The following is a 12143-nucleotide window of genomic DNA, read 5'->3' as shown; positions in this document are numbered from 1 at the left end:
TCAATTCCCAGTGGATAAAAGTCCGGCCCAACATGTTAGCTTGTTGAATACTCTTTTACACACAAAATAAATAAAATTACAAATTAAAATGTGTTATGTATGTCATTTGTCATTGACTTTAAAGAAAAAGACAACGAGTGAATGGGTGACCCAGAACAGATTTCATTTCACACTTTAAAAGTCATCCAGAACAGAAGACAAAGTGTCTCAGAGTGGGCTTATCTTTGCACTTACATAGACACACACTGGCTTTGTGCTTTACATCAGCAACCTGTGTATAAGACACACTCTTTTTGTTTGGTTTTAGTGTTTTTGTCTCAAATCTGTCTTGTGTTTATTGTCTTTGTGCACAGTGCTTTTTCTTTCTCTTCTCTCTCACTTTTTCTCACCCTCTCTTTCTTTTTCTCTCTCTGGTGTGTGAGATAAACTCATGAAACACAATTTGAATTTTAATCCGTAACAGTAATGCTCACTTCATTTTTTTCCTTTCACTGCAGTCTAGCTCTGGCAAGCAGAGGAAGAAAGAGCTGGGCCTCTAACTGTCAACCATGCAAAATGAACACAATAGCCATTATATTACAAATATAAATTTTCAGGCTCATAGTTAAAAAAAATAATAAAAATAAATAAAATAAAATAAAAAACATACTAAACACAGATAAAACAACAATGAGACAAGAAGTTAGAAGAAAACCAGCTTAGAAAAAAATCAAAAGAGGTGCTAAAAAACCAGAGCAGCAGACAGGTGTTTCCCACAGATTAAATCTCTCTCTTTTTATTTCTCTTGCTTCTTTCCTCACTCACTCTGACGTTTTCACTCTGCCTGAGTTTATTGGCCTATGTTACCCTTTGGCATCATGTTGAGTTGCAGTCTGGGTAATTTCATGCTGCCAGAGCACCAGGTAAAGAGCTTCTCCTACTGGCGCAGCAACCTGCAGCTGATTTTAATAAATGATAGTGGCCCCTAAAGCAGAAGAGCAGGCCAACGAGGGGACACATGGCTCACAGGGAGAGGCAGGGAGGAAGTAAAGGAAACATGGATACCATAGAAACATGTGAGCTATTTTTAGACTTGCTCCTGCATGGCCTTGTGTGGCATGTGCAGATTGTTCTGTCTCTTACTATCAGTGTTCTCAATTTATGAGTTCAGCCATCAGCTGATAAATGTTTAGGAGAAAACTGCTCATCTTAAAGGGATAGTTCACCCAAAAAAGAAAATTTTCTCATCATTTACTCACCCTCATGCCATCCCAGATGTGTATGACTTTCTTTCTTCTGCTGAACACAAACAAAGATTTTTAGAAGAATATCTCAGCTCTGTAGGTGCATACAATGGAAGTTAATGGTGGTCAGCACTCCAAAAGCTCCAAAAAGTACATGAAGTCAGCATAAAAGTAATCCATCTGACTCCAGTGGTTTAATCAATGTCTTCTGAAGCGATCCAGTTGGTTTTGGATGAGAATAGACCAAAATATAAATTCACTGTTCATCTTGTCATTGTAGTCTCAAGACACAATTATGATTTTTAAGCTCGATTACACTTCCTAGTGCTTGATGCATGAGCAGAGCACTAGATGGCGCGATAGGAAGTTTAATCGAGCTTGAATTCATGATTGCCAAGGAGACTGCTGTCAAGATATACAGTGAAAAAGCGTTTTACATTTTGGTCTGTTCTCACCCAAAACCAACTGGATTGCTTCAGAAGACATTGATTAAACCACTGGATCTGATGGATTACTTTTACGCTGACTTTATCTCCTTATTGGAGCTTTTGGAGTGCTGATCACCATTCACTTGCATTGTATGGACCTACAGAGCTGAGATACTCTTCTAAAAATTGTAATTTGTGTTCAGCAGAAGAAAGTCATACACATCTGCGATGGCATGAATGTGAGTAAATGATGAGAAAATGTAAAAGGAATTGTTTACCACAAAATGAAAAGTCTGTCATCATTTACAGGTACTCACTGTTATGTCATTACAAACTTGTATTACTTCCTTTCTTCCGTGGAACACAAAAGGAAATATTTTGGAGAATGTTCACACTGTTTTTTCTAATGTAATGAAAGCAAGCAGAGACCAGGGGCTTTCAAGATCCTAAAATGGAAAAAAGGCACCACAAAAGTAGCATGAAAGTATCTTGAAAGTAGTTCATATGACTTTTACACTATACTGTATAAGAAGCCATACAATACGATAATCTTTCCCCACGCAGCAGCTCTGAAATCTCACTTGCATATTCACACAAATAGTCAAAGGTTTTGCATCAAGATTTGTCATGTAAGGTTTGACATCAATGACACTGAGCACCATTAGGTCATCTGTGTCTAGTAACTGAATGCTACATGCCATCTTGTCTCATTTTAAAGCAGAAGATTTAAGAACTATGCTGAAGGGAAACATTGTGCAGTTTATATAGAGCCAGCAACAATTGTCAAAGGGCAATTCTTATGGACGCCATATGTGTGATGTAAGAAACTAAAATTGCCCTGTGCATTCTCTTTCACACTTTATCCTCTCCTTCTGTTCCTTTGATTCCTGTTACTGGCTGTTTCCATTGCAGGGTTTAATTTATAATTGATTTAAAAGGGGGTCATACATAATTAATTTCAGTGTGCTAATGAGGCCTAAAAGACATTGACAGATCCAGTTGAGTATTGTTTTTCTACAGGCACACAGTTAATTGACACTCCCAATGAATATTAGCTCAGGTCTGGACCCTGTTTCATTATTGATAGGAATTGATTAACTTTGAAACAAGCACCCACAGACAAGTCTGGGTGATGGCAACTGCAGCATAACAGAGTGTTGCATTACTGTGGTCAAACATGATCTCATATCAACCTTTTTCCTTTCCTTTTACTCTCTCTCTCTTTATTTAAACAGTTAACAGCCTTCGTTAAGAGTATGGACTCTTTGAACTCTTTTCACAGCTTATGGGAGCCATTACTGCCTCTATAAGAGTCATAAGTACATACGAGACTCATTAAAAGAATTCTGAATGTTTGTTTCAGTTCTGTGATGTCCATAAAGGATAGTCCATTGATTTCACTTATTCCCTTACTTCAGAAATCCATTTGGAATGTCAAAGTGGGTATGTGCAATAAGTGGCACAAGACAAGCCTATTTCTTTATTAACAGTTACATTACTAAGTACATACTTATGTACATACGTAAAAAGGTTCTATGTTCGTAGGCAATGGACAAGTCAGGAGACAGCGAACAGTCAAGGTCAGTCTTTATTTTCATTAAAGAGTTACGGCATATAGCCAACTCAAAATCAGGACTCTTTGGTTTGCCGATCTTTCTCTCGGCACATCCCTGGTGCTCTCCCCCCTGCTCTGACGCTCTGGCGTGGCTTTTCAGATCTCCCTCCACCATCACTATAATTAGAGACAGGTGCTAGAGTAATCAACCCAGGTGACGATCCTTACAGCTCTCCCGCAGACCGACACATGACCACGCCCCCCCCATGCCACAACATACTAAAGTGACTTAGCTTTTCTTAGTTTTGCTTGTTCTCAGGCTTGAAATGTTCAATCATGGCATTCTTTTAAGCTTGACAGGATAGCAATGTTCTCAGCTGTTCTGTGGGTAGCACCTGCCGCTCTGCATATTATTTCAAATGATCACAACATTGGGATAGAGTGGGTGAAGTTTTTTTTTCCTTGTTCATTTCAGTCTGATCTTTACAGTTTGAGCTTTACAGTATGAGAGCCATTACTGCCTCTTTAAGAGTCATTAGTACACATGTGACACATTAAATGACATATGTAGTTCTGCTTCTGTTCTGTGATGTCCATAAAGACAGACCATTGATTTCCATTATTCTCTTACACCATAAAGAGGCTGTTATTGATGCATCTCATTTCACATGCTGTAAAAGTCTTAAAGGTACAGCAGTAAATAATAATAATAGTACTGATAATATAATAATAATAATATAATAAATATAATACAAATACTAATACTAATACAATAATAATTCTAAGGGTCAGAGAGAGGGTGGAAAATGGTTATGACTAACATTACAAGTGGATCTCAGGGAAAACAATAAAATGATTTAAAAATGTATGATATGAACCCTTAAAACCCTGAAGTGTTTTTGTTTTTGTCTATGTGCAACACTGATGTAGTTGTGGGTGTGCATTCTGTGCCAGTATAATCAAGTGCATTCAAATGTTGGCCAGCATGGCCACAGAGGCTCATAACTGTTGTCATGCCAAGTAGTAAAGCATTTAGATGAGCATGAACAGTATATTTCAATATACGTGTACACAAGTGGAAAAACAACTAAAACAGAAATGGATGGACAATCATTGGCTTTAAAATCAACTAAAATGTCAAATATTCTTGTCTTAATGACATGATAAATGTCGACTTAGTCACGTTTTTTTTTCTTGCCAAATTTGACTAGCAAATGAAATGAAACTCAAACAAAATGAAATTAATGTTTATGAAATAGATGATTCAGTTAATAAAGGGTAAACATTAGATATATATTTTCAGAAGTCTCTCACAAATTCATGCATGTAATAACTGTGAAGTCATTCCTGCTATTGTGTCAGCCTCATAGCTTTGTTTTTAGTCCTGTCCTAATGATGTACATTTCAGTCTCATTTTCACAGATCCTTAGAGCAGCTTCCTTACTCCAGGAATGATTGTGGCCGTCTGTTTGCCATACACAGTGGTAAATTTTGCCGCCTTTGTATATGATAATGCCCTCCGATATGCCACTAAGCTATGTCTCAGTCCTAATCCTGATCCATAATTGTTGCTTGTATTGCCCTGTCATGCAGGTCGACTGGCATTAAGAAGTTAATTGAATTGAGGAGATCAAACACCTGGTATTCCATTTGGTCTGCATGTAAATTAAGGAACTTAATTAAGCTGTCTAAGGCATTCGTTGGACTAATTACAAATCAATCCCTCTGCTTTTCATGAATACACACACACAAACAAATATGTATTCACATTTATAGAGAAATTGAGAATAATAAATCATACAAATATAAAGGCTACAAAAGGAGTTTGTTTCTTAGCAATATACTGCTTCTATATTAGTTGTTTTTCCACCTCATGAACTAGTTCCACATGGAACTAAAACCTGAACCAAACCTGGAACCGTTTTAGTACCTGCTCCAGAGGTAGAATCTTCCTTGCAAAATGGAATTATTTGGGTGTAGTCAGTACAGCTAATGCTTCTCGTTGGTCAAGAAAAATGCGTCATCAGACATCTGATATTTTTAAAAGACTGGTGTGACGAGGAGGAAGGCGTGGCCGGGCCGTGATAGAGCACAGCTGGTGCTGAATCAGCTAATCAGTGGAAGAGCGAGATAAAGGAGCGACCAGAGACACCGGTTCGAGAGAGAGACGCATGTGGCTGCGCTGCACTGCACTGCACTGCACAGCACATTTGTTTATGTTGGTTTTAAGATTACCATTAAAGTTTCTGTTTTCTGTTCAGCCGGATCCCGCCTCCTCCTTGCACGTCCTTATACTGTTACAACCGGTTAATAAGATTTGCTAAAACTTTTGTTGTGTTGTTGCTTTTGTAGGTTATTCGAATCGATATGGATAGATGGACATACGCTTTTGTGTATTTATGGAGAAGAATAAATCATTGTGTGTTTGAAACAATGACCAGAAACAAGAAGGTGTACAAATAATATTTGACCATCTCGTTAAGTTAGCTTTGATGACCACGACCTTAAACAATGTAGATTGAAAATAAAGAAAATTAAACAAGACTGCAAGAGACTAAAGGATCATAACATCTTTACGTTTCATGCTTACCGTGTATGTAATTTTTATGTTGTGATTATTGTGTACATAGTTCGCTCATTTTTCTGTTCATTATTTAAATATTTTACCTACCTTTTTACAGTGCCTTGTTTGCACCTTTTAAAGGGTTTACTGTGTTCATTATGCACTAATTAAGACATTTTTACTTTGCTTCAAAGCTATAAGTGAACTTTTTATGTTCTTTGTGTGAACATACTATCAACCCTACAAATCAGAGTGTTGATTTAATTGCTGGTGGAAATCAGTGCTAGAAAACTCAAAACACAATAGTTTTAAGTGGCATTGTTTTTATTAGAATTAGGAAAATTTTCAGTATATAACAACTTAAATTTCAATCTTTTTTTTTACACAAAGCTATTGTATGTCTTCAGAAGACTTAGAATATAGTTAGGGCCCTATGATTTCCGCGATGCGGAAAACACGGACGGAATCGCAGAATCCAGTCATAAAAATGGAATTAACTATAAAACGCTTAATGTCACAGAATCTGAAATATCTGGGATAAAATGTATAAATAAATGCACAATTAATCAAATCGTGATATGACCTAGTGTGATGATTAAACCAAAAAAAGGCTGAGATTTAATTAAACAAATATATGGTCTGCATTGCTTCAACAGTAAGTGAATGTGAGAAGCTGGCCGCTCATTCACTAACCGCATCATTAACGTCACATGCGCTCTGGTTGTGTATAAATGACAGAGAGCAGAGCACTTTATTCACTGTAAAGCATAGTACATGCAGACTATATATTTATATAATTAAACCATAGCCTTTTGCAGTTTAATAAGCACATTTCACCATTTAGCGAATTGCTTTTCTGGAGGTGAGAAGCAAAGTCGTCAATAACATCTGGTTTTCCACCATAATGCCAAAATAAAAGCTCCAATTAACTAGATGTGTGAAATTGAAAAAATGCGATGGCAATATATTACTTCTGTATAGTTAAATGTTGTATTTGACCAAAAAAAAAAAAACAAAGTGCAGTGATGATCAGTACTGAAGCACTTCGTTTGATAAAAATAATGCAATGGTATGTTGAAAAGTATTCAGCATTAAGATTCTATGAATTCATTTGATTAGACAGTTTTTTTTTTATGATCAAATTTTATTAAACTTTAAAACCTGGAATTCTGAGAAATTAAAACGGAAAACACAAAATTTGGGATAAAATAAATTGGAATTTGTAAAAAAAAATCAAATGGATTTCATAGGGCCCTAAATATAGTGCATGAGTCATATGGACTACTTTTATGGTACTGTTCATTTATGGTGCACTTTTGTTGAAAAAAAAAAAAAAAAGCAGCATTAACATTCTGCCTAGCATCTCCCATTGTGTTCAACGGAAGAAAGTCAAACTGGTTTGAAATGACAAAAGAGTGAATAAATGTTGACAGAATTTTCATTTTTGGTTACCATAACCTTTTAAGAAAATGGGCCTTTGTCAGCACTGACAAACACAGAAATAGAGATGAACAGAGAGAAAATGTACGAAAGAAAATGTACTGTAAATTACAGCAAGAAATTGGACTTGGACATTGAAGGGTGTTTGACGTGAGAGAAATGGCAGGTGATAATGAGTGATAGGAATGGGTTGAAAGTGGAGAGAATAAAAAAAAAAAAAAGATCATAATCGTAGTCCAGATAAGAAAAATTCTGAATGAATAAAGATCAGAGACCGACGTAAGGACTGGAACCATAAAGAACCAGACAAACATGATGGGCAACTGATTCCCGGAGAGAAAGAGAGACAGAAGATTTTGGCATAGTACTGGTCTGGATGTTAATGCATTCTCACTTGTGGTCTGGAAACAATCTTTCCACCTCTTCTCACTACCGGAAACTCATAAACAAACGTACAGTAGCTGCACACACTTTTCACTCTCACCTACAGTATACGAGGTTATCGACACAATCTCTCTTTCTCTTGCAAATGTCCCAAAGGTTTTTCTCTCTTAGACACACGCCTCATTGCTCACAATCTCTACAAGAACAGCACACGCACACTCGTGTTGAAAAGAAAGCTGATGGCAGATCTGTGCCCTGTCTGCAGTGTGTGATTATCATAATCAGTGATGCAGGTCGTAACTATCTAAATTATTAGAGGTAGCTGATGTGCAAAGGACACAGACACACTTATAAATCTGCACGATTAGAATAACAGCAGCCAGTGACTCAGTAATTATACTGATCAGCTATCCTATTAATGCTAATTACACCCACGTGGGCCGCCTCAAATATTTGTGAAGGTGTGTGCGTGTCTCTGTATGTATTTGTGCATTATTTGTGTACCTACCTGAGTAGTGTGTGTGACAGTGTGTGTGTGAGGGGTGGGATGTTCTCTTGACAGAGGGCACTCATTGTCTTTGATGATGTGATAAAAGGCCTGCGGGATTACATGGAAATAATTGTCAATTTAATTTCGTTCTCCAGCACAGCTGCAAAGTAATGCACTCTTTTTCTCTCTTCCCCTTTATGATAACATCTCCTGCATCTGTCAACACACCTTGCCTGACTCTTACGCATCCCCCCTAATTAGATGACCGACTCCTGTCTTTACAGCATTTAGATAACACTAGGTATTAGCATATCATTAAAGTGACACATGGAATTTGCATTTGATTTGCATAACTCTTGAGCGGTTTAATGCAGCCCCTGGCATAGAGCACAGCTGAAACACATCTCTATATATGTCATGTGGCCTGCCCTTTTCCGAGAGCCCCTAAGCCTACAGGTCATGCCACCTATATCCCATAAATATCTCTGTTTGTGTCACATTCCTTCTTTCCCTGTCTTTTTCTCCTTCATCACATCCCCTACAGATTCTCCCATTCCCGTATTTCTTTTCATCTATCTGTGTGTACAGTGGATACTCGCAGTTGATTTCCATAGCGTTCTCTCTCTCTCTCTCTCTTCTGAGTCTCTCGTTTTCACTTTTCTTATTTCATCAAAGCAGACTCCCTCGCAGGGTTGAGTCTCATTCTTGGGAAAAACTAAAGTGCTCCTCTTCTCTAGCTTTGAGAATGAATTTCAGAGATTTTAATGCTGAAGCTGTTTAGTATTCTTTTGCCGTTTGTGTTAATTTGCTTCTCATTCCATCATCTACCAAACATTGCAGCAAAACTCTAGTCTCCCTCCACTCTGACTGAAATTACTCCACTCCCATTTCATCATGAGAAAGAAAGAGAGAAATTGATAAAGAGGATGAGCAAGATTTTTCATCCATGTTCTAACCCTCAGGCAAGCTCTCTCAGCTTACGTCAAAGTCACAGTGACAGCTGTCAGTTGCCAACACAGGCTTGGTAGGGACTGTTCTGGTTAAGGCACATTAAATAGCCAGTCTCTGTCCTGAGAGACAGATGAGAGAGAGAGAGAGAGAGAGAGAGAGAGAGAGAGAGAGAGAGAGAGAGAGAGAGAGAGAGAGAGAGAGAGAGAGAGAGAGAGACATCAGAGATATCAGTGTTTGACCAGTAATAGTTCAGTATCACTCTTATCAGTTGTTTAAAAAAGCAGTGAATCAAACCAGCACTTTAGAAGAATGTCTGGACAGTATTTTCTCTGGGCCAGGCAGAGATGTATGATTAAATCAAAGAGTGTTGCTTGCACATCTACTGCTTGTATGCCTTCTAAATAATTTATTACAGAGCAAGACCTTAACCAAGAAAGTCATAAAAGCAAATCCCTGCAGAGAATCATTTTCAGAAGGCAAGCTATAATGCAAGACCTCTTTTTAGAGAACTTCTTAATGCTGATTGGGAACTGGAGGTGGAAAGAGTGTTTTTTGCATTACTGGGTGTGAAAATATGCTGATGAAGCTTGAGAGGGTGGTAATGGTTATGGTGCTGAATCATATTAGTTATACTTACAGAGCTTTATCTCTGGGGAATCTGAGGGAACAGCTGGTCTTGTCATCTATAATGCACTAAAAATGCAGCCAGTAATGCCTCTTCTCTCCTTTTCACTTTTCCCCTGATGAATGAATGAAATGTACAGTGTTGTTAAAACTAATAGTCTTTTTGTGGAGATTTAGGTAGTATTTTCAGCAATGTCATACGGTTTGACATGCTATGATCCATTAAAACTATTTTGTCCAAATCTTCTATAATTATTATGCATGCAGTTTTATGATATCATAATAATTGAGAGATAACGTGATATTGTACCTTTAAAAATAACGTATGCATGCGTCTTTATTAACCTTTTTTCATGTGCCTTCCCTGTGAGCATAGAAGCATACAATTTGTTCTGTTTATCAAATGAAACCGCAGTGACGTGTAGTTCCCCCGCTGTTTTGATTATGCCTGACCACCGGTCCTTAGCCGTATCTGGCATTCAATAACGTATAGTCTGTGCGCAGCTCTCGCGCACAAGTATATTAACTAAAATCAGAGCTCAGCGCGAGCTCTGGACATTCCTCCGCTGCTCACGGACTGTGATGTGCTCGCGCTCGGGACAGGGGGACCACCGGCACGCGGGATAGAGGAATATAAGGCTACTTACTGCTCGTATATTTTCCGTGGCGGAGTGGCAGAAGCCCAGTGTCTTCTGAAAACATTGGGGTAAGTGCGCTCATTTTCCACTTAAATCAAATCACGAGATAATGTGAGTTTAATATTAACACGCGGAAAGATAAAGTAAATGTGCGTTCTTATTCCATAGCATGCTCCTTACTAAAATAGTTTGCGTTTTATTGGGTGTTCAAATCTAATTCATGTGTACTCACACCACGGAAATGACTTTGTGATAGCTTTTAAACAGTAAATAACAATTCCCATAAAATCATCGCCAAAAAAGTGAGCAAGCATCCAGAGGTGTTGTGAATACATGTTTGCATTTGCATACATTCGGATGTTTACATACAGACACGTTAATTATTTAGAAAGTGAAACATGCGGGAATTATTAAATTCATTTAGCATTTTAATCAGGAAACTGTTTGGTCAGTCTTTCAGAGTAAATGTCAAACGCATTGTGGTAAAATTAATGCTCATGTCGTTGAATGGTTGTGTACAGAATATAGATGAAAATAAGGTTGTCGTTGTGGATAAAATAATCTATTTATCCCAGGTGGCTCGTGATGTTGCGCACTGCACGCTCAATTTTGCGCATCTGTTCGCGCGCTGACCGTGGGGGAACTCAGTCTGTTTTTCTGTTTAAGAATGGACCACCGTTTAGTCTTAAACAAATCTAATGGATTACCAAAATTACCATTAGAGACAACTGTGACGGATATCTGGGGTCTGTTATCACTCTTCATTTACAATCATTTTGAGCTGAGAAATGCGTGTCAGTCAGGCGTGAAAAAGCGGTTCTCCTCTCCAACATTTATGGCGGGAACTCCGTGCCAACCTTAATCTCCAACCGGTCAAAAGGGTCACTTTAAAACTAAACATGACAGCCGGATCATTAAAAAAAAAAAAAAATAATTAAATCAAATGAAGGATGAAACGTGTCCCCGTTTGAGAGAACAGGCGCACAAGTTATCACGCCTGGAGAGCGGGAACTGCACGGACAACACGGAACGAATGTTGTTATATTTCAACTGTGTAATATATATTGATACCAACATTGCTGTAATATATAGCTTTTCTGGTTGAGTGTACTGTGTCACCACCTGAATTCTTTTACTGAGATTTGAACAGTTTTAAAATGACCGAGTGACTACAGCATTAAAGGCGATTTTTTTAATACCACACATAAAATGTATGCCTATCCAATTACCTTACTGTAATGTGTGTCTTTATTGAGATATCACACCTGTCTGTGTGACAGCTAGGGTCTGTAAACAACAACAACAAACAAAAAGTAAATGGAGCGGACCACTCTTTTGTAGCCAATCAAATGAGAGGGTCCTCGCTGCAGACTGTAACGCCATGATGTAGTGGATCTAAGGGTACGTTTACACGACAACGATGTACTAAAAACGGACATGTTTTTCCTTTGTGTTTTTGAAAAGTTTCGTGTACAGACGACAACGTCAAGACGATCCCCGTTCACACGCATCTGCGAAAATGGCTAAAAAGGCTGTATTACGCATGCCAGGCCAGTAGTTGCTGATGTCACTATGTAAAGAAACACTACGCGCCTGCGCACATAAGCATTCTTCCAAAGAGCGGTGAATACAAACAATGAAGATGGCGAAAGCATCGAGCAATTTTGTCTGGACGGACAATGAGGTTGCTTTATTACTACAATTACTTTGCTGGAGAAGTGTCAATAAACTCAAAATCTTGAGCAGCACAAACACAGTCCTGTAGTCCGCCATTGTAGTTTTGAATGACTCGCATGTTGTTTTGAAGTACTCGCGCGCATGCCTATAGACTGAACACGTAATACGCA

The 12143-nt window shown here is 38.1% G+C and overlaps 1 protein-coding gene across 4 annotated transcripts in view; it reads left to right on the top strand.

The window, feature by feature from the left end:
* LOC127456174 (A-kinase anchor protein SPHKAP-like) overlaps window positions 1-12143 on the top strand; it is a 187054-nt gene that overhangs the window by 91944 nt on the left and 82967 nt on the right. Inside the window, exon 1 of one of the 4 annotated variants that reach the window (XM_051724523.1) lies at window positions 10155-10364. The exons of the other annotated variants lie outside the window; for them this stretch is intronic. The gene's annotated coding sequence lies outside the window, so the exon portion shown is untranslated. Of the gene's footprint in view, window positions 1-10154; window positions 10365-12143 lie in introns of those variants that run through there. 4 annotated transcript variants of the gene reach the window in all.

The sequence above is a fragment of the Myxocyprinus asiaticus genome, chromosome 18 (genome assembly GCF_019703515.2).
Source record: "Myxocyprinus asiaticus isolate MX2 ecotype Aquarium Trade chromosome 18, UBuf_Myxa_2, whole genome shotgun sequence".
NCBI lineage: Eukaryota > Metazoa > Chordata > Actinopteri > Cypriniformes > Catostomidae > Myxocyprinus > Myxocyprinus asiaticus.
Note: the sequence above shows the minus strand (reverse complement) of the source record. Positions and strands in the feature narration are given on the sequence as shown.